General features: G+C 35.6%; 1 long non-coding RNA gene across 2 annotated transcripts; it reads left to right on the top strand.

The window, feature by feature from the left end:
* The first annotated feature begins 1,148 nt into the window (after window positions 1-1,148).
* LOC127167213 (uncharacterized) lies at window positions 1,149-21,377 on the top strand. 2 transcript variants are annotated; one of them, XR_007827964.1, is made up of 6 exons: window positions 1,149-1,296; window positions 3,155-5,119; window positions 7,461-8,180; window positions 8,622-8,929; window positions 18,102-18,270; window positions 20,655-21,377. It is a non-coding gene; the product is annotated as an uncharacterized LOC127167213 (long non-coding RNA). The 2 variants fall into 2 exon arrangements; XR_007827963.1 differs by lacking the exons at window positions 18,102-18,270; window positions 20,655-21,377 and having other exon boundaries at window positions 8,622-11,154.
* Window positions 21,378-24,423: the final 3,046 nt, after the last annotated feature.

Raw genomic sequence — 24,423 nt, 5'->3', positions numbered from 1 at the left:
TTTTGCAAACTTATGTGTCTTACCATATTATTTTAATGTCTTATCTTAACCACATGTATTATCCATTTACTGCACTTCGTTATTCCTCTCATTATTTCCCTACGGCAGATTATGATCCAGACATCTTGCACATTCACTGAAAACGGCTTACGTCGCGAAAATTAATGTGGATACGACTCGTATTTTAGCTGGAAGCTGTATTTTGATGCATGTTTATTACACTAATTGATTGCCTGAAGTAGTGTTGTGATTAATGTGATCAGCTTTTTGAACTCTCATTCTGACGGCACCCATTCACTGCAGACGATCCATTGGTGAGGAGGTGACGTAATGCTAAACTTCTTCAAACTTGTTCTAATGAAGAAGCAAACTCATCTAGATCACCTAAAAGTGAGTACATTTTCAGCAAATTTTAGTTTTGGGGTAAACTATTCCATTATCGTTGCTTTAATGTTGTGACAAGCTGGATTTTTTAACTAATTATCTGCATAAAAAGGATTTATTTTAATGAACACCTTTTACTAATTATGTTATTCAAGCCAAAAGTATTAGCACTACTAAGCAGGTAGTTGGGTTATCCACATCAGTGGTTTTTGTTTACAATCTGATGGCAGTTATGAGATGTATCTTTATTGGCCGAGCTTTGGTAAATGTGAGCCTCACTTCCTTCCTTTCTGATGCTTTGCATGACTGCAAAACAGCAACACTAGGCCTGTCATTTGCTGGCAGATTTTCCTTATCTGAGCGCTGGAGTCTGGCAATCTGATTGGCGAAGAGCTTGCACCTTCTGTGCTGGATTTACTTGAAGCATTTGGTTTGTTATATTAGAGCCTGTCATCTGACTCGAACATGAAAATTGGGCCGGTGGTTCTTTGAAACCCAGCGATTTCTTTAGCTTTCAGCTGCTAATGTTGCAGTTCTACCACTGACACCTAGAAGTGTTACTATTTATGTACTCGTTTAGCTTACAACATTTCAAATTTGAGCATTGTATTAATGAAAATGAAATATGAAAATGATTCATGTTTCATAAATTATTAATTACTTTAATGTTAATTATTATCATTTAATTTAAATACAACCTTTGTGTCTTTCACATAGTCCAGGAGCCCCTCCTACACAGCAAGAACCAACCAGATCTACTTGTGTTAAAGCCTAGGTGGCACTGATGTGCAGTCAAGACCTATAAAGCTGCAGAGCTCACAGATGAATTCTCACATTCTGGCTTTACAGGAAGAGGCTCCATTATACAAGTTATGAACTGGAATCCTGCTACATCATTCCCAGCTGGTCATGGTAAGTGAACTTTCACAGCAGTCATTCTATCTAAAATAACAGTGCGTTACTGACATTGTATCTGGTTTTACTTTTACTTCTGCTGAATCACAAGACGTATTAGATGCATATGACTGCAACAGATGAAACCTTTTGTACCCAGCACAACATATGGCACATCTCTGGTTTTGTACAGAAGTCAGTATGATGCATGCAAAATCTAAAAAGACTACTGTACTGTTAGACAAAGCTTGTTTAAAGGGTGTGGTTAAAATGTATCTATAAAACGCATGGCACTTTTAACAGAAGAATATTTTTAGTGCCAAAAAAGAGATTTGAATAAGATTTCAAAAAGACTGAAATACAAGTAAACATACTAAACTACTAGTGTGGAATGTGAATGAAGAAGACATAATGACCAGCAGAATCAATGACACGACTGACTTAAATTTGAAGCTTATAGCTTGTGATGATAAAATACTAAAATTAACATCTGTTTAAAAAATGCTTTTACCTCACCATATCAAACACTGATCAAAATATTAGCATTTCAACAGCTGTTGTGTTATTCAGTATGCAACATGAAGCAATATGTAAGCAAAAACAAACTCACTTTATTCAAAATTGATTTAACAGTATTATCACATAAACGTAATTGTGTATTCATGCTAATTCCAAGCAATTTAAGAAAATGTTTAATATTTAAATACCACATTTTTCTTGTGATGAATGTTTAATGTTTAAATGTAAAAATGCATGAACTTTATAAAAAAATAAAAAATAGTCTGTCATAATTTTCGCAACTTTTTTAACTTCGATTTGCCTCTTTCTTCAATCAAATTCCAAAACACACTAATGCAAAGTGGCACACATAGCTAAATCCTGCTGTCTTCAGATACACAGAGTCTCAGTCTACAAACAGATACACAGAAAACAGTGGATAGTGGGAAAAAAACTCTGGTGATTCCCACTTACCTCCTTATTTATTTCCAAGCCTTTTACTCGCCTTATAATAGACGTGCGCTCAGCTGAGAGAGCTGGGAGTAGGCCAGAGTAATCTTCACACACACACAATCACACTTCTGACTCGCTGTAACTTCTGTGACAGCAGCTTTAACACTGTGTATTGCCTCTAATTCCACATTGCAAAGGAAAATAATGAAAAAATACCCTAACACCTGGTAACGAAACAGTTAAAATCTAATAGTCAAAATCATATTTTGGACATATAAAAACATGCCAAACAAGTACATTTTTATTTATGCTAAAAAGCTTGTGTGCTTTATTTACTAGTTACTGCTACTTATACTTGTATAATCAATGTCAGTTTGGTTAGGTGACATGATTGGATATTCCGTACAAAAGTATCAATGACAAGTAAACAGTTCATATATATGATGTGTGGGTGATGGCAGCAAGATCTGAATGTCTGCGAACATAGTTGCTTGTCTCCTTGGTAACTCAGAGTGCAAGGTGTTAGGAAATCAGTCTTGTGCACACAAACGCTTGTACACATTTGTTCGTTGAGCAGGCGTTCTCTCTAGAGGAGATAAACCACATGTTTGCACTAGGCTACACGTGTGATGGTGTGTCTGAGCAGTTATACGAAGTGATTCTAACAGGACTTACTCTCCTGACCCAGAAAAGAGTTTAAGCAAACAGCAGATTGCACTTAACCTAACGGCATGTGGCTAGTCAGCCAAAAAAAAAACAAAAGAATAACAGCGCCGCTTGAGTGGCGGAAATAGTGGGGCTTACAGTTTATGAAGGCATAACATTATCATAACATTAACATTGTCTCCACTCATAAAGGGAATCGTATAATACAAGTTTGGTTTAAAAGGATAATAATGAAACTTCTGTTATCGTTTATTCACAGGTGATGGGAAAAAATACAGTGGAAGTCAATGGCTACTGTCAACCAACATTCTTCAAAATATCTTCTTTTGTGCTCAGCAGAAGAAAGAAACTCATACAGGTTTGGAACAACTTGAGGGTGAGAAAATTTTGTGGAGCTGGGCGATATGGATGCAATTATCACAATTTTTTTCATATCAGTCGATATCAATAATTATCATGATAAATGTCAAAGTTTAAAGGCAGATTTTTGCTACAATGTGAAAGTTGTACAATATTCTTTATGGTCAGAACATGACAAACACTTCATGTTGTTTAAATTTTTTACACTTTTTTTCCAGTCATTTTTCCTTAACAAAATAAATATCTTTATAGAAAAAAAAATTCTTAGTTTTGCATGTTTATTGTAATATTGTTTCAAATCAAGAAACAGGTTTGCAAAGTTCAATAAATGTTCGATATAACTTTTACGTGCCAAACGCGGAACGAAACGGCACGACTCATTTGAATCGCGCCACACGGACCGTGGTATTGTGGCAGCAATGTGGGATATTCACATTAAATTTTATTACAGGAGTAATGGTATATAATTATAGTATGTATGTTTTTGTGATTAAGCTACAGCATGTGTGAATTTATACTGTATGTTTTTAGATTACCATTTTTCATACAAATAGGCTACCTATAAAACCATGTATTTATATTTTTACCAAGGTATTGAGGTACCATTATGTGTGGTTTTAACTGTATGCCTGCTACTATGGGAGACCAATGCTTATAAAATAAAATAATTAAAAAAAAAGCTAGATCAGAATAAATTTAACCATATAAAACTGAGGTTGCTACAATTTTTACAGATATTACTGATTGATAATGAACAAAAAAATACCTCTGCATCCTCAAGCTACTATCAAATGTGCATTTCTAAGAGACAACAAAGAGATATTATTATCATTATCATTATCATTATCATTATCAGACAACCCAAACCTGTTTCTTGATTTAAAACAACATAACTCATTAGAACAGAAATTAATTTTTCTATTTAGATATTTATTTTGTTAAGGAAAATTAATGGTCTGGTTTCTACAACTTTCACTTTGGAGTAAAAATCTGACTTTAAACTTGAAAGAAATAAAGATTTGACATTTATCGTCATAATTATCAATATCGACTGATATGAAAAAAATTATTGTGATAATTTTTTTGCCCATATCGCCCAGCCCTAAATTATCGTTATTATCGATTTATCTCCCAGCCCTAAAATTATGACAGAATTTTCATTTTTGGGTGAACTATCCCTTTTAAAAGTAACACTGTTTGACACTGTTTGTAGATGTTAACTGCACAAGGTCTGGAAGTGTATCAGGTTTTAATATGAATTTGAATCCAGCTCATCCCTCATCTGTCTGTGCACTCCAACGTTTGTATTTTCAAGAGCTTAACAAGATGGGTTTTGTGACTATTAGCCTATATTACATCATACTTTTCAATTTTCCGAAGTAATGATGGTATAATGAAGCCCAGGAGGAGGATAGTATGCACGGCTGTTGTTCAGTAGGGAAATGATGCTGACTGCTGCCACGGTAACCAGTGCCAACAGCCTCATTACAGTAGTGTCCATTTAGAACAACAGACACTCCGGGCACAAGATGTGATCAGTTGATATATTTAACAAACATTTTAGAATTTCAGTAACCATAAAAGTTAGATTACAAGTTTGTCAGAACACGAAAAGGATGTTTGTGAACAGAAGTTGTGTTTGTTTGAGGATGTAGCCAAAGCAACTGAGAGCAAAATTCTGAATTTAAAGGGATAGTTCACCCGAAAATGAAAATTCTGTCACTAATTACTCACTCTCATGTCGTTCCAAACCTGTAAGACCTTCGTTCATCTTCGGAATATACAAGATAGTTTTTATTAAATCTGAGAGCTTTCTGATCCTGCATAGACAGCAACGGAACTACCACATTCAAGGTCCAGAAAGGTAGTAAGAACATCGTTAAAGGGGGCATAACACGCGCAGTTTTGCCCAATCATGTTAAAGGGATAGTTCACCCAAAAATGAAAATTAGCTCATTATTTACTCACACTCCAGGCATCCTAGGTGTATATGACTTTCTTTTTTTTAGATGAATCCAATCTGAGTTCTATTAAAAATTATTCTGGTATTTCCAAGCTTTAGAATGGCAATGGGTGGATGTTTCTCTTCATCAGTCCAAAACAAATCCAATAAAGTGCATCCATCCATAATAACAAGTTCCTCATACGGCTCTGGGGGGGTGAATAAAGGTGAATACCTCCTGTAGCGAATCATTGCGTTTTTGTAAGAAAATTATCCATATTCAAAATGTAAGAATCACTTTAATCAAACTTGCACTGACTAGTCATACACGGACACCTTTCCAGGTGAATGATGTAGGACCTCGGCGTCGCATATGCGCCGCTCAGACATGAGGAATGTGAACGTGCTGTGGAGAGAGGTAAACATAGCACCGGTCATGAATTAGAAGTTCAAAACAAGGATTTGTAAAGGAAAATGTCAGCGGACTTTGATATAAACCAAGGGGAGACTGATTTTCCTTTGCTAAAGAAGGAAACTTTGCTTCCTTTGCTCCTGTAAACAAATGTTGGTTTATACGAGACTCACCAATACATGTGCAACGGCGACGTCCTACATCATCCGCCCGGAGCTGCTTCCTTGTACGAGTAGTTGGTGCAAGCTAGATTAAAGTGATTCTTATGTTTTGAATATGGATATTGCCTTTATTCACCCCCGGAGCCGTGAGAGGCACTTTTTTATTATGGATGGATGCATTTTATTGGACTTGTCTTGGACTGATTAAGAGAAACACTCACCTATTGCCGTGATAAAGCTTGGAAGTGTCAGGATAATTTTTTATATAACTCCAACTGAATTCATCTGAAAGAAGGAAGTCATATACACCTAGGATGTCTGGAGGGTGAGTAAATTATGGGCTAATTATCGTTTTTGGGTAAACTATCCCTTTAATCTTGAGTACTTATAGAGTAGTATTACATCCTTCATATCTCCAAAACCTGTTTAGTTTTATCAGATTTATAAAAGAAAGATACAGGTTTACGATTCTCTCCGAAAAGAGCCGAGATCCTGTAAGTGTGCCGTGGGTGGAGCTAAAGAGTCACAAACACAATTGGGCTACTTTAACACTGTTGCCACAGGTTGTTTTTCATGTCTGTGGGTTGAAGCGCCCCCAATAACATGATATTTAGTCCCTGGAATGCGAATTCCACGCCGAACAACCTGTATTTTTAGCAACTGGGCGGGTTTTGTTGTGAAAACCTGGCAACCCTGATGGGCAGATTGCTAACAAACCACAGAAATTTGATGCAGTCTCAATTACTGCCTGCAGTTCCAATCATCTTTTATCACTGGGAATGCTTTCAGTAGCAAATGATGTGCAAATCCAGCACCGAACTGGGCCTTGTATATAAAACATTTGTCACTGAAATGACGGTTACAATCAAGCAATCAAACAATCAAACTTGCGAAACTCCATTGCTGCCCAGGAAAAACAAACTGCATCTACTGTTCACGTATCACTGGGTTCTCTGGGAAGCTGAACAAGGTTATCTTTCCCTCACAACAAAAAAAAACACGCTCCTTTAGAGACATTTTTCTCGAACAAGTCTTTTGCAGCGCTACCGAACTAGCGCGATGATGGGTGCGCTTCAGGGTTGCCAGGTTTTCACAACAAAACCTGTCCAATTGCTACTCAAAACTAGCCCAATCACGTTTCTTGTGGGGGGTCGCACCCCAATTCCATGGAAAAACGCAGATTTGGCAACACTGGCGCACTCTTGCTCTCGCTCTGGACGATGTGTGTGCGTGTGCGTTCTTCCGGGAGAAATGCCCATACAAGGAGTTCGACCTTTAATGAAGTCACGAAGAGCCATGACTGGAAAAAACTTTCCAAAACTTGTATGAACCTGAAAGGAGTGTATCTAGCACAGAAATATATATTTTTTAACTTTAACCATGTTTAGCATGACAATCCAACTTAACAGTATTGATAAAAGTGATGGGTCGTTCTTGAACGATTTGTTCATTTTGAATGAATCTTTAATGTGACTTAGGGAAGAACGAGTCATCTTGGGGAGTGATTCGTTCAGTCGTGCATCTGCAACATCCTATTAGGTTCTGTACTGGAATTAGTTTACCTGTTTCGAGTCTTTGGCTTTTTCGAGTCGTTCGTTCATCTTATGGGACTGTCATGTGATGAACGAACGTCTCAAACCTGACTTGAGAGACTTGAGAGATGAACTAATCAATTCTCTTTCCGTCTCAGGCTACATTGGTAAAGCTTATGGGGCTGTCACGTGATGAACAAACGACTCGAACCCGAAAACTTGTCAGATAAGAGGTGAAGTGAGCTAATCATAGACTAAAGACCCAGGTAAACAATGAATTAATCTTTTCTGTTTCTTATAGCATTATAGTTTTGTCTTGTTTGTAGTGTGATCAACGTTTGTGTAAGCAGTAGATGTGTTAGGGAAGTAATAATCAAAATGACTTGAAAAAAGATTTGTTCATTTGGCTGAACGAGACTCAAAGGTCTGAGTCGGTAAAATGATCCGAACTTCCCATCACTAATAATTAACTCAGAATGCATGAAGTAGCATTTGCCCTTCTTCAAAATAGTCCCTTCTGTGTCAGTCTTCATTGTACATTCATGAGAGTACCATGACGCATGTGAACGCGCTTCAAAGACTGACAGAGGAGAGGAGAAATAGTTAAATTAAGTCATTATTTTTGTTTTATTTTAGTTGCGTTACTGTCTATGCAGGGTCAGAAAGCTCTCGGATTTAATCCAAAATATCTTTATTAGTGTTCTGAAGATGAACGAAGGTCTTATGAGTTTGGAATGACATGAGGATCAGTAACTAATGACAGAATTTTCATTTTGGAGTGAACTAGCCCTTTAAGAATTGGCTCCCTTTCAGTTCATGAGTTGGAACTTGTTTTGATTATGCCCCACAGGAAGGAACAGGCCTGGAACAACATGAAGGTGAGTTAATAATGACAGAATTTTCATCAAGTGACTTTAAAAACTGAACTAGATTTTAAAAAATGTATCACTGAGTGACAGACTTTTGGAAGTGAGTGTTAGATTTTTGAAAGTGTTTTAATAGCAACAGATCCATATTAGACAGAACATTCTAATTTATCTATCACATTTATCACAATTACCACAAAAAGATTATTAATAAAACGTGTAAGATCTCAAAATATTTCACCCTGACAATTAGTAACAGAAACTGTGAGGTACAAACAATTATGCAGTGCAAGTAGGGTTATTCAGGTTATCCCACCATCTTTGGCATGACAAAGGACACGTAGTCCTTTCTTAATGTTTCTAAATCTCTCTCTTTTTTCTCTCTCTCTCATCTCCTCTGCTCCCACCCACCCAATCATTCGGCTCTAAATTTATCTTCAATTACCTCATCAGTGCTATTATAATAGGGCAGTTCTCTGCCCATGATTCTCTCCGGCGTTGGGGGTCCCACCTGACCCTGTATGAGTGCTAAGGCCTGAGAATTGGATTACAGCTTATCCATATCAGCAGCTGTAGCTTCCTAACAAAGCCTGCGGGCCCCTGGGCATAATTCAAGCAAGCCAGAATTCACCAAGGACACTCCTGACTGGAAAAGTGGAATGGCAGAGGAATATCCAGTGCCATAATCCTCTTTCCCCTCAACACATTACCGGACGCACCAGCATATCGACTGGCTAACACTACCCACAGAAGCAGAAGAGGTAAGAAATACTGTAGATATCTATGTAAAAGCGCTACCCAGCCACACAACAAGAGGGTCAGAGTTTATTTCCAGCCTGACAACGGAGCCTCTCTAAATCAGTGTGATCACAGCCTCACTGACAGGTTGTGACTAACCCATGCAGTGCCCCTAAATCACACACACACACTGGGCTCAGACCTCACTGCATGCTTTTAGACTTAGTATATTGAATGAGGGCATTTCAGGTCAAAGCTGCAATATCAAAGCTGATTGCATATTAATTTAAAGGAGAAGTCCACTTCCAAAACAACAGTTTACAAATAATTTACTCACCCCCTTGTCATCCAAGATGTTCATGTCTTTCTTTCTTCAGTTGTAAAGAAATTATATATTTTGAGGAAAACATTTCAGCATTTTTCTCTATATAATAGACTCATATGGGCCCCCCGATTTTGAATTTCCAAAATACAGTTTAAATGCGGCTTCAAACGATTCCAGCCGAGAAAGAAGAGTCTTATCTAGCATAACGATCGATTATTTTTAAAAAATTAAAAATTGATATACTTTTTAATGCCAATTGCTCGTCTTGTCTTACTCTGCCTGGACTGTTTTTGTTCCGGTTCGTGACAGTTAGGGTATGTGGAAAAACTCCCATCTCATGTTTTCCCTCAACTTCGAAATCGTCCTATATTGCTGTTTTACCGTTTTTTTTTTTTGTTAAAGGAGAACTCCACTTCCAGAACAACAATTTATGAATAATTTACTCACCCCCTTGTCATCCAAGATGTCAACCAATTATGTTTTTTGAGGAAAGCATTTCAGGATTTTTCTGCATATAATGGACTTTATTGGTGCCCCGAATTTGAACTTTCAAAATGTAGTTTAAATGCAGCTTCAAAGGGCTCTTAACGATCCCAGCCGAGGAAGAAGGGTCTTATCTAGCGAAATGATCTGTCATTGTTTTCAAAAAATAAAAAGTATACTTTTTAAGCACAAAAGCTTGTGTAGCACAGGCTCTGGGATGTGCGTCCACGGGTCGTTCTTGAATGATTCGTTCATTTTGAACGAATCTTTAATGTGACTTGGGAAGAACGAGTCGTCTCGTGGAGTGATTCGTTCAGTCGCGCATGCGCAACATCCTATTAGGTTCTGTACTGGAATTAGTTCACCTGTTTCGAGTATTTGGGTTTTTCGAGTCGTTTGTTCATCTTATAGGGCTGTCACGTGATGCTGATTTTGCTAAAATGAACAAAATGACTTGAAAAAAGATTTGTTAATTTTGCTGAACAAGACTCAAAGGTCTGAGTCGGTAAAATGATCCGAACTTCCCATCACTACCACGAATCACGTCTAAGTTCATCATCTGTGTACTCCGGCTCAAAAAGTTAGAGTATGTTGAAAAACTCCATATTGTTTTCTCCTACAACTTCAGAATCGTCCGACATCGCTGTACCTTTTTCTTTGTAAACAGCGTTTGACTTACTTGCACTTTCTTAGTCTTTGCGCGTTCGCTTTGTAAACACTGGGTCTGTAGTTCCGCGTGACCTTTCGACGTGATTCAATAGTATGTGAACGCGCATCCCAGAGCCTGTGCTACACAAGCTTTTGTGCTTAAAAAGTATACAAATTTTTATTTTCCAAAAAAAAAGACAGATCATTTCGCTAGATAAGACCCATGTTCCTCGGCTGGGATCGTTTAGAGCCTGTTCAAGCTGCATATAAAATACATTTTGGAAGTTCAAAATTGGGGCACCATATCAGTCCATTATATGGAGAAAAATGCTGAAATGTTTTTTTTTTCAAAAAACAATTTCTTTACGACTGAAGAAAGAAAGACATGAACATCTTGGATGACAAGGGGGTAAGTAAATTATATGTGAATCTTTGTTTCGAAAGTCTCCTTCTCCTTTAACACCAATATATAGGGATAGTCCATCCCAAAATGAAAATTCTGTCATTAATTACTCACCCTTAATGTTGTTCCAAACCTGTAAGACCTTCGTTCATACACAAATTAAGATATTTATGATGAAATCCAAGAGCTTTTCTGACCCTCTATAGACAGCAATGTAATGGAAAAGCGCATTGTGTCTGCTGAATACATGACGTTAACTAACCATAAAAATTTTTTTGTGTGTATATTAATGCTATATGGACATTTTCACACACTCATTGTATTGAGACAAGCATTTTCTGTAAATCTGCTCATATGTATTGTAAAAAGCATATGCAAATAAACTTGAATTGAACTGAATATGCTTATGCTGTCAATTGGAATGCTTATTTTAGTTTGTTTTTAATGATTGTTTTATTTTATTCTACAAATTATTGTAATATGATCCAACTACATGTGATCCAAAATGTATTGACATGGATTGGTGGATTGAAAGTCTGAGAGTGTAAACTGAAAGGTCGTTCATTTTAGCCTGAGGTCATGCATCCAATGTGACGTCACAGGCACAGATGATGTAAGGCAACGCAGTGAGCTCAGAGCCAGAGTTTCAGTGGGAGGGCAGCTCATTTGGAACAGATAAAGGTGCTTTGTTTTCTTCACTTCCTCCTCTCTGGTACATGAGTAGAACATTGTTCCTGTGTTATAGTATTTGCTCATTTGAAGGGAAACTGAGTTGCCCTTTGTGGATCTGACCTAACAGAATCGGTCAAGAGAGGAGAAAGTATATTTACCAAGGGTGAACATCTAGGGTGAAACTAATAAATCTTAGAAATAAAAATTGATAGGCCTAATATTGCGAAATGGCTCTTATAACACTGCAATAACATGAATGCAGATATCATACAGAATCGGTGTTCATGGGTCAATCAATACATGGTTAAACGATCGAAAAATATACACCTTTTTTATAGTAATTAATACTTTCATTAAGCAAGGACACATTTTATTGATCAAAAGTGACATTAAAGACATTGTAAATGTCAAAGAAATTGTTTTTTTCTCCAATGGTTTTTACAAAAATATTAAGCAGCACAACTAACATTAATAATATTAAGATTTTTTTTTTCTTGAGCAGCAAATCAGCATATTACAATGATTTCTGGAGGGGTGGTGTAAAGGCTACTGAAAATTCAGCTTTGTATCACAAGAATAAATTAGATTTTAAAAGTATAAAATAAAAACTGTAATGACATTTTTAAATTGTAACAATATTCCACAATATTACTTTTTGTTAACGTGAATGCAGCCTTGGTGAGCATTTTCAAAAACATTAAAGAAATAACATTTGACAAATAGCTCTGCTCAAAAGCTATTTTATTTTTAATGTTTTTATTAAGCAGTTAAAATTCATTATAAAAAAGAATGACTGAATCAGATCTTTAATAACTCAAATAAACTCCAAATTTAAAAAATAATAAAATAAGTAAGTTATGAAAAAATGATTAAAAAAAGTACAGAGCTCTGATGGAAAAATATCAGATGGGAAGGGAAAATGTATTTCTATGCTTTTGCGTTCTCTGTATGTTCCTCAAAGAAGATTTGTGTTTGCTTTTTAAACCTTTAGTTTTGTGGAGTAACACAAACATTTTTCGAGCAAAATCAAAAGTTTGTTAGATTGATAAACATTTTCACAGTATGTAAAAAATACACTACCAGTCAAAAGTTTTTGAACAGTAAGACTTTATGTTTTCTGCTTACCAAGCCTGCATTTATTTGATCCAAAGTACAGCAAAAACAGTACAATTTTTAAATTTAAAATAACTGTTTTCTATTTGAATATATTTTAAAAAGTAATTTATTCCTGTGATTTCAAAGCTGAATTTTTAGCATCATTACTCCAGTCACATGATCCTTCAGAAATCATTCTAACATTCTAAATTGATAATAAACAAAAAATTGTTTATTATTATGTTGAAAACACCTGAGTAAATTTTTTCAGGTTTCTTTGATGAATAGAAAGTTCAGAAGAACAGCATTTATCTGAAATAGAAATATTTTGTAATGATAAATCCCCCTTCCCCCCAAAAAAACAGAAAAAAAGAAAAGAAAAATAAATAAATAAATAAATAAATAAATAAATAAATAAGAAGAATTATACTGAGATTAAAGTCCAAGCTTTTGAATGGTATAGTGTATAATGTTACAAAGGCAGAAGAGACTGCTTTTTATCTTCATTTTTATCCTTACTGTTCAAAAACTTTTGACTGGTAATGTAATATATTTATAAAAAAAAGAAAACTTGTACCATTTCGCATGTTCTTCCACCACCATGTTCTTTTTGGAGCTTCGTAGTAAAAGAATAAGCGGCCTGTTATTGTACAAGTACAACAGCAAGTATTTACATTCCTCCAAGATACTACTATGAAAATAAGATCCTTTTACAAGATTACTAGTCAATACAGTGTTTCAAGCTAGACCAGTTTCCCTATAGACTCATAACATATCACATATCTCATATCACTCAACCAAATGCATTGATATACTTAGAAGAATAACAGCAATCACCAGAAGAGCATTCTGAGCAGATTTTGATGATAGAGAGTCACTGTAAATGTTGTATTGGGACTCATGTGGGTCCATTAAGTCCCATGCTTTATGGGAAAACACTGGAGTTTACATAGAGATGATATCTTCTGAAAAACAACATCTAGCAAGCTTCCATCTAATGAATCATAATGGGGCATTTAACAACTCGAAACGTTTATGTGGTTACCTCATTGGTAGGTAATTTATAAGGTAAAACAAGTGCTTTAATGGTGTGCAGCATTGGCAAAGAAGACGTCACTGAACGATTATGTGTGTCTCACCGCTAAATGGAAAATGCAGTAATCTTTGCCAGTCCAGAGAAACCGTCTTTTGTAAAAAGAAAGCTTAGGGAAACCTGTGTTTTAGCACAACATAAGCATCCTTTGGATTTCAGTATACAAATGTAATGAATCAGCACTACACCAAATGTGTTGATTTCTCTGCATGCCTGTTACTTTCATGGTTTACACAATCCTCTGCTGAGCACAACCTCTAAAGGTAACCCAGTCCCAGAGAGGACTTACAAAAACAACTCACTTCCCTAAAGACAAACAAGCAGTAGAGCAGAGGCCTGTTGACCCAGCAGTATTACACACTGTATTAACCGGTAAGTGCTAGTTAAAGTGGGTAGGTTATACACACCAGGTCAGACTGGCACTTCTGCAGGACCACTGTTCTCACCAAAACACAATAAAGATCTGGTGCAAGGCTTGAGGAATTAAATAATCAGTGTCCTTGAGGATATTTGTAGTGAAATTATGTTTTTGGATTATTTGGGGTCATGTGCACATTATGTATAGTAGTATAATCATACACATTAATTTACATTAATACAATATTTATACTATATTATACAGTTTACATACACCTTGCAGAATCTGCAAAATGTTAATTATTTTACCAAAAATAAGAGGAAATATAGCTGCAAGCAGCAATTGCGGGGCCAAGCACAAAAGAGGCAGAATGAGGAGTTAAGCACGGCAAGGAGCAGCAGACCGACTACAACAGTGAGTAACTTAAGCCATTTTAGGATAATATCAGTTGAAATGGCTGAAAAATCATAAATACAACCAATCGTAATAAAATTTAATGGCTTATCACTTTTGACCAACAGGTGGTGCTGTTTTCAAATTGATGTGACGTGTTCTGTGTGAAATGACAATGACACACACAAAGTTTGCCGTCATTATGTCAAAGCTTTGCAGAGATACAGCCTCAGATGTAGTTTGGCATCTTTCCAGCAAATTTGTTGATGCGCTAAACGAGAACGGTTTTGTATATCGACACGAAATTCATAACTTTTTGCCAGCATAGTCTGAAGATGATCTGAGTCAAATTTGGTGAAGATCGGACTAACAGTCTGGGAGGAGTTCGAAAAAGTAGGTTTTGTACATTAATCAAAATGGCGGACAGGAAGTTTGGCCAATTTCGGCATAATGGGTATCAATGTTCTCAACTTGGCCCAAGGAATCTATTGGCATCAGTTTCATTCCAATAGGCTAATGTAAACAGAAGTTATTAGCATTTTTGTAAATTTCATTATTAATGTTTAGTGAAGGGCATATTACTTCTGACCCATAGGTGGCACTGTTACCAAATTGATGTGGCTTGGTCAGAGTGTGGTGACAATAGCACATATAAAATTTGGTGTCAATATGTCAAAGCTTTGCAGAGATACAGACTCGGATGCAATTTGGCATCTTTCCAGTAAATTCGTTGATGCGCTAAACGAAAACGGTTTCGTGTATCGACACGAAATCCATAACTTTTGGTCAGCATGGTCTGAAGATGATCTGAGTCAAATTTGGTGAAAATTGGACTAACGGTCTAGGAGGAGTTCGAAAAAGTAGGTTTTCAACATGAATCAAAATGGCGGACAGGAAGTTCAGCCAAAATTGGCAAAATTGGTATCGGTGTTCTCAGCATGACCGAAGGAATCTATCAAAATCAGTTTCATTTCAATAGGCTAATGTACGCAAAAGTTATTAGCATTTTTTGAAATTTCGTTATAACTTTTGATCACAAGGTGGCGCTGGCCCCAAAATTTTTATGTACATTCCGGGCATGGTGCCGAACATTTTTGTAATTAATGTCGAAACGATACGCTAATCCGTTCTCAAGATACAGCATTTTAAAGCTAAATTAAAAATGGCCGACACCCAAAATGGCTGACATGGGAAAATTGGATATGGTTCGACTCGGCATGATTCACCGAATCTAAAGAGACTGGTTTCATGATTTTTGGCCCAACTATTCAGAAGTTATAAGCAAAAAGACCCATTTTTCATATCTCCTGACCACTAGGTGGCACTGTGCTGAAACACTGCAGGTAATCTCAGGTCATGCTTGTTATAAAACACACCAAGTTTGGCCTCAATATGACAAACCGTTGCGGAGATATAGCCTTACAACCATTTTTGCGTGCTTTTCGTAGAATTTATTCGCGCGTCATTCGAAAACGTTTTGACTAATCAACTTGAATTCCATAACTTTTTGCCAGCATGGTCTGAAGATGATCTGAGCCAATTTTGGTGAAAATCAGACAAACCGTCTAGGACGAGTTCGAAAAAGTAGGTTTTACGAACAATTGAGAATAGCGAAAAAACTAAACCTTACGATTTTTGAATTTTGGACTTCATTTGACTCGGCATGAGCCAAGGATTCAGAGGAAAAAAGAATTTTGATTCTGTGCCTTACGGTTCAAAAGTTATTAGCATGAAATTATTGAAAGTTTGGACAGGTGGTGGCGCTAGAGAGTTTGAGTTAGAGACTCCAAACTTGCTATGGTTAATGTTGGGACTGTCCTCTATCAGTGTGCAAAATTATACAACTTTCCCGCAAGCGGTTCTATGGGCTGCCATAGACTTGCGGCGGAAGAGGAAGAAGAAGAAGAAGAAGAAGAAGAAGGAGAATAATAATAACGCCAACGGATACAATAGGTGCCACCGCACCTTCGGTGCTTGGCCCCTAATTATCCAAAATGCATGTTATGTTTTTATTTAGTCATGACCTGAATAATATATTTCACATAAAAGACACTTACATATTGTCCACAAGAGAAAATAAAAGTTGAATTTATAAAAATGACCCTGTTCAAAAGTTTACATACACTTGATTCTTACTGTCCTTATCTAAATTTTTGTTTTTTTCTTGTGATAGTTTTTAGCGTTTTTGTGTATTTTAACCTTTCCCAACAATAACTGTATGATTTTGAGATCCATCTTTTTACACTGAGGGCAACTGAGGGACTCACATGCAACTATTACAGAAGGTTCAAACACTCACTGATGCTTCAGAAGTGATGTACACATCTTCATTCTGTTTAAAAGTTTACATCCCTGATTCTTAATGCATTGTGTTTCTCTCTGGAGCATCAGTGAGTGTTTGAACCTTCTGTAATAGTTGCTCAGTGTGAAAAGATGGATCTCAAAACCTTACAGTCATTGGAAAGGGTTCAAACACACAAAAATGCTGAAACACCAAAGAATTTGTGGGACCTGAAGGATTTTTCTAAAGAACGTAGGGCAGTTTAATTGTTCAGGACAAACAAGGGACTCCTGAACAACTATCACTAAACAGATAAGCCAGCTGTGGGTCATTCAGGTATCAACACAGTGTTAAGAATCAAGTGTATGTAAACTTTTGAACGGGGTCATTTTGATAAATTCAACTATTATTTTCTCTTGTGGACTATATGTAAACGTCTTTTATGTGAAATATCCTTTTCAGGTCAGTACTTAATAAAAAATAACATGCATTTTGTATGATCCTTCTTATTTTGGTCAAATAATTAACATTATGGAGATTTTGCAAGGTGTATGTAAACTTTTGACCTCAACTGTGTACATTCATTTAAAAAAAAAAAAATCTACTACTGTTCAGAATTATTAGTATTATTATTTGGACAAAATGTATATTTTTATTCAGCAAGGACACATTCAGATAATCAAAACTTTGATCAGAACTATTTTATATTCTATTTTTATAAAGACAAAGTATCATAGTTTTCATCCAAAAAAAATAGCAGCACAAATATTTTGACGTTAATAAGAAATAAGAAATGAATAAGAAATGTTTCTTGAGCACCAAATCAGCACATTATGATTTTTGAATAATCACGTGGCACTTGACAAATCAGCTTTGCCATTACAGGAATATTAGTGTTTTATTATATTACATTTTTATACATCTTACATTACTTCTTTCAAAAATGTTTAAATAAATAAATTAATTGCTAAACAAATAAATAACTTTAAATATTTATTTAACAAACTTTAGTATCTCACACTTAAATGATTGTTTTAATTTGTGTATTAACATTAACTAAGCATCATAAAGTCAAAAATGTTAGGGCAATACAACTGTCCTAATATAATAATGAACAAGCCTCTTTTATATAATGAAATTCTTGATATTTAAAAACTTAATATTTGATATTTGGCATCATCTATTTCTTAAAAAAAAAAAAAAAAAGAAGAAGAAAAAAAAAAAAAAAACCTAAATAACAAAACTGCTTCACTACTTATCAATAATGCTTGTAAATAATACTACATCTAAAAAAAGCAGAATATAGAAATGATTTGACTGTTTGTCAGGGTCAGTTCTTTTAAGATATGTATATATATATATATATATATACACACACACACACAAGAAATGTGTTTTAAGACAAGATTTAAATATTGAGATTTTGCTTGCCTTATTTCAATAGGAAGGGAGTTCCACAGTTTTGGAGAAGAAAAAGCCCTATCGCCCATCAATCTTAAACGGGTGGATGAACAGTTAACAAACCAGTATCAGAAGAATGAAAGGTCACACCATGGGGTGTATGGAGTTAAAAGCTCTGACAAACATTTGGGTTCCCACCCAAGCACAGCCATGTAAGTAAGCATCAGAATTTTAAAATCAACCCTAAACCTAAGAGGAAGCCAATGCAAAGACTCCAAGATAGTAGTGATATGATCTCTTATCCTTGTTCTAGTTAGGATTCTAGCAGCAGAATTTTGCATGACCTGCAATTTGTTTAGGGCAGCACTGAAACCCCAGACAACAAAGCATTGCAAATAGTCAAATCGGGAGAAAACAAAGGTGTTTATCAACTTCTCAGCAACAGGGAAAGACAGCATTGGACCTAATCTGGCAATATTTTTAAGATGGAAGAAAGATGTTTTAACAGTATTCTGAACATGAGGCTCAAATGTTAGAATCAAATATCACCCCCAGATTTTATAGTTTAGCCCAAGATTCCATAATAGAATCATCAACAATTAAAGAAACCGCTCCAGCTTCTCCATCTCTTCTGTTCCATCTCAGTCTTTTCACTGTTAAAACAAAGACATCTTAGAAATACATTGAGAAAGAAAATCCACTGACACAATATCATCAGGTTTTGAGTGTATGTAAATGTGAGTGCATCTGCATAGAAATGAAATTTCAGACCAAGAGATCTCAAGAGCTGACCAAGTGGGAAAATGTAGATATTAAAAAGCATAGGGGCCCAAAATTGATCCCTGAGGGACTCTAGATTTCACAACACCAACCTCTGATCTAAATTCACCCATAGTAACAAACTGCTTAAGATCTGTGAGGTATGACTTAAACCCATTAAGTACAATATCAGAGACCCCAAAAACAGTTTCTAAACGAGCAATTAAAAGAGAATGATCTACAGTGTCAAAAGCGGCACTGAGGTCAAGAAGGATCAAGAATAGAAAGACAGCCAGAATCTAAGGCAATTAGCAGATCATTTGTGACCTTGACCAATGCTGTGGGTGTGTGTGACCCAGGACCACAAAACCAGTCATAAGGGTCCATTTTTTGAAACTGATATTTATACATCATCTGAAAGCTGAATAAATAAAAGTTCCATTGACGTATGATTTGTTATGATAGGACAATATTTGGTCAAAATCCAACTATTAGAAAATCTGGAATCTGAGGGTGCAAAAAATATATAGAAAATCTCCTTTAAATTTGACCAAATTAAGTTCTTAGAAATGCATATTACTAATCAAAAATTAAGTTTTGATATATTTACAGTGAGAAATTTACTAAATATCTTAATGGAACATGATCTTCACTTAATATCCTAATGATTTTCGGCATAAAAGAAAAATCAATCATTTTGACCCATACAATGTATTTTTGGCTATTGCTACAAATTTACACGTGCTATTTATGACTGGTTTTGTGGTCCAAAGTTACATATATATATATATATATATATATATATATATATATATATATATATATAACAAACACACTGCCTGTCAAAAGTTTGTGATTGGTACGATTTTGTCTGATAATGTTTTTTGAATAAGTTTTTAATGCCCATAAAGACTACATTTATTTGATCAAAAATGCAGAAAAAAAAAAATTATATTGTGAAATATTATTACTATGTAAACTTCTATATTACTATGTTCTAGTATGTAAAACTGTTGTTTATTAATTTTTTAAATATTATTATTATTTCTTTTGGAACATGTGATACATTTTCAGGATTCTTTGATGAATAAAAAGTTAAAAATACCAGCTTTTATTTAAAATAGAAATATTTTCTAACAATATACACTACCGTTAAAAAGTTTGGGGTCAGTAAATTTTGATTCTTTTTTTTTTTTTTTTTTTGAAAGGACAGCAAGGATGTGTTAAACTGATAAAAATGGATACCAAAGATCAAAATAATTTCTATTTTGAAAAATAGAACTTTTTAACTTTTTGTTCATCAAAGAATTCTGAATAAAGAATGACAGGTTCCAAAAAAATATTTGGCAGCACAACTGTTGCCAACATTGACAATTCTAATAATAAATCAGCATATTAGAATGATTTCTGAAGGATCATGTGACACCTAAGAATGGATTAGTGGCTGATGAAAATCTAGCTTTGCATCACAGGAATAAATTATATTTTAAAGTATATTTAAAAAGATACCATTATTTTATATTTTATATTATATTTATATATATATATATATATATTGTATTTTTGTATTTTTGATCAAATAAATACAGCCTTAATGAGCATAAGAGATTTTTTTAAAAAATCATCACAAGTCTTACTGATCCCAAACTTTTGAACAGCAGTGTAGCAGTGTTTTTTTCCTTGAAAGATATATGTAAATAAAGCACTTGACCAGAAAAGTATTTGCATTGCATATATTAATACTTATCATGATTAATTTTAAAGACTTGTCAAGAGCTGCAGAAACATGTCCTTTTCATTTTAAACTGATACACTAAATGTCATACTTCTGCTTCAGGAATGCTGCAAACCAGTGTGGGCCTTGTCTTAACATGTATCTCCGCACATGAAAGGAGTTAAGACATGTCAACACACAAGAGGTCCCCAGGGACTAAATTTGTCGATGGCGGCTTTGTGTGGATGGACTTAACTATCACGATGAAAGATTCCCTCCCTCAAGCTTTAAACATCACAGCAACCTATGAAGGCAGACTCAAATGTAAGAAAATGACTGCTATTTTTCCACATAGTCCAATTAGAAAGCTTCCGTGGAGAATAAAGCGTGCAGTTCTGCAATTTCCACAGTGATCGTGTCAGATGCCACCCTGCCCACCTTCCCAGAATGACTGGTCACATTTATTCATCTACAGGACTGACTGACCTCACCTCATACAAACCAGAAATTACATCTACTGAAGTATCAAAGGCCTGCATTGCTTAATGACCTTTACTTGAACCATGGACAAATAAAGCCAGACTCTCTGAGCTTCAGGTGCTGCCGAGGCTGTGTGCCGCTCTTGTTTTTGATGTCTACTATACTTATGTATGGGAATAGGAAAGGGTGACCTGTCTGTGGACTGGCTGTCTGCTTTCCAAAACACATGATGGTAGCAGGACACCCTGGGACAGAAGCACAAAAGTAACCATGGCAGCTTTCTATTTAAAGTGCTCTGACAACACCTAGTGGTGAAATCTGTAATATCCCTCTTTCTGCCAGATGTTCTGTGATGCCATTGAACTATGTAAAAACACCACTCAAGCAGGAAGTTGCTCCACTCAGCACAACCCCAGCGCTTTTCTGCTCTGGTTAACAAAAGGGAGTTCAGCTGACTGAGTTTACTCTGCTGACCAGAGCACCTTCCTCTCACTAATTGTCTGTCTTGCTTAAGTTATTACCTGATGTGATGAGACCACTAAAGCAAAATCTCAAACTTGGCCGAGAAGTGCAATAATCAGTTTTATGGGCTTTCTTGAGCACAGAAAGAACGAAACAAAGAAACAAAGAAAGAAAGAAATGTAATTAAATATAATTAAATGTATATACCTATTATTTTGAAATACGTATATAAGAAGAGCTCAGATGCAAAAGCTCCTAAATCCATCTGACGTATTTCTTTAAAATAAGCATTTCTTTCCGGCTACTTTGTATAGATTTCTATGTAAGTACTGGTACTTCTGATTGAGCTAAGGCTTGAATTTAGCGAGTTTGAAGTAATTGTATTTGTGTCAGGAGCATCCACTCAGTATCATTATCTCATTTTTGACCGAGATGGCGTTTAGCTGGTTTTGCATCTGAACTCTTCATATACAGTACCTTGCAAAAGTATTCATACCCCTTAATTTTTTATATGTCTTGATATACTGCAGCTTTATGTTAAACTGCTTTAAATTACATTTCTTCACATCAGTCTACACTCCACACACCATAACGACAAAGCAAAAAACAGGTTTGTAACAACATTGCAGATTTATTATAAATTAAAAACTGAAATGATTCCATTGCATAAGTATTCATACCCTTTTCTGGGACACTTGAAATTTAGCTCAGAAGCACTCATATTGTTTCTAGATGTTACTTCACTTCATGTGGAGTTAACCTGTGGCAAATTCATTTGAATGAGTATGATTTGGATAGGTATACACCTCTCAATAAAAGGTCTAACAGCTGAAAATGCATATCAGAGCAAAAACCAAGCCCTGAGGTCCAAAGAACTGCCTGTAGAACTCAGAGACAGGATTGTGTCAAGGCACAGATCTGGGGAAGAGTTTAGAAAAAAATTCTGCTGCATTGAAGGTTCCCAGAAGCATGTAGTCTCCATTATCTATAATGGAAGGTGCTTGGAACAACTAGGACTAGAGTTGGGCTCCTCCTGGTCAAACTGAGCAATTGATGGAGAAGGGCCTTGGTTAGACTGCTGAAAAAGAAGTTGATGGTCACTCTAGTTGAGCTCCATGATCATAAAGCAGATGGAAGAAACTTACTGAAGGACAAACATCACTATCACTACAACACTCCACCGATCTGGGCTTTATGGCGACGTGGCAAGACTCAATCCTCTCCTCAGTGAAGATCCATGAAAACCCACTTGGAATTTGCAAAAAAGCATTTAAATAACAAACAAGATTCTCTGGTCTGATTAACCTCAATTCCAAGCATCATGTATAGAGGAAACCAGGCACTGCTTATCACCTGCAAAGTAGCATCCCGACTGTTTTTCACTGACAGGGACTAAGAGACTTGTCAGAGTAGAAGGAAAGCTCAACACAGTTAAATATAGAGATAGCCTTAATGAAAACCTAGTCTAGAGCATTCAGAACCTCAGACTGGGCAGAAGTTTCACATTCCAACAGGACAATGACCCTAAGCACACAGCAAGAGTGGCTTATAGACAATGTGTGAATGTCCTTAAATGGCCCAGCCACAGCCTGGACTTGAACCCAATCAAACATTTCTGGAGAAACCTGAAAATGTCTGCCAGCCCCTATCAAAGCTGACAGAGCTTGAGAGGTGAAGAGGTGAGGAGAAGAATAGCAGATAATTTGCAAATGCAGATGTACACAGCTTGTCACCACATACCAAAAAGACTTGAGGTTGTAAAGGTGCAATACTAAGGGTATGAATACTTATGAAATGTACTTATATATAATTCATAATTACCCCTGGAACTTAAGAATCATGTCATTCTCAAATTCAATGTCATCTTTGTTCCCACAGAAGATTTAATGTGTGGGGGGAAGTCTGTAAAAATGCATGAAACATCACACTATATTAATAATTCATATGCCACATGGTGTCCACAGCTGTGCCATTCTCATAATCTGACATAAATACTGAAAGGTTTGCTTTAACTATTCATTCAGTTCTATAAAATGTCATGCACAATTTACATTCTGTGTAAGTGATTCATGTTAATATTATACATAACAGAATACCTTTGCGTAGAACACACAGCTGGTACAGAAACTAAAGCCAATGACACTGTAAACAAAATTTGATGGATTGTGCTAATGTGCAAAACACCATAAACTAATAGGAAACCAATGAATTGACCCATTTCAACTGTCCCTTTTCAACTTAAGCTTCCTTCAAACGCAGACTAAAGGTGTATAGTTATACAATATAGAAATGTATGTCATTTAGATACAAGTAGTGTAAATTTCCATTTTAAGTGTCATGGCTAATAGAAGTCTCCTATTTAAGTATCTTGCCTATATGTGAGGCGAAGGAAAAGTTGGAAGAAACTAAAGTTACTTGCTGCCATCTAGTGGACACTTTTATAAACTGCATTGGCTATTTCCTGAAGATTTAAAATAATTTTCCAAATGCATGAAATGCTCTAGCTCTCATTCTGTGACAGAAATTGTGTGATCATGAATAAAAGAAGATGTAGCCTAATATCTTAAGATTTTATGTATTTTATTCCTGAAATAATCTCAGTAAATACAAAACGTTGATGATGCATAAAATGTTTCTACTACTTCAGCAAAACTAGAAAATACTGTAACCAGCATGCTTTGCTGCATAATCTATCTAGAAAATGTTTCCTAAGCACACTTTACCAATGAAAGCACTGTTTTGTAACCCTGTTCTGAGGAAGTACTGAAAATTGTCCGGATACTATTTTTAGTGCAACAGCAAATGCCAAATATGTTCTATGTAGTCAAGCATTATTTAAAAAAAAAAAATAAAAAAAAATATCCATGGACTTCCATGGAAGTTTACTAGTATGTCTGCAGGTGCGTTCATGGCCTCTAGAGGGACTAAACACAGCTTTACATTTTACTCT

Source organism: Labeo rohita, chromosome 6, assembly GCF_022985175.1.
Source record: "Labeo rohita strain BAU-BD-2019 chromosome 6, IGBB_LRoh.1.0, whole genome shotgun sequence".
NCBI classification, from domain to species: domain Eukaryota; kingdom Metazoa; phylum Chordata; class Actinopteri; order Cypriniformes; family Cyprinidae; genus Labeo; species Labeo rohita.
Note: the sequence above shows the minus strand (reverse complement) of the source record. Positions and strands in the feature narration are given on the sequence as shown.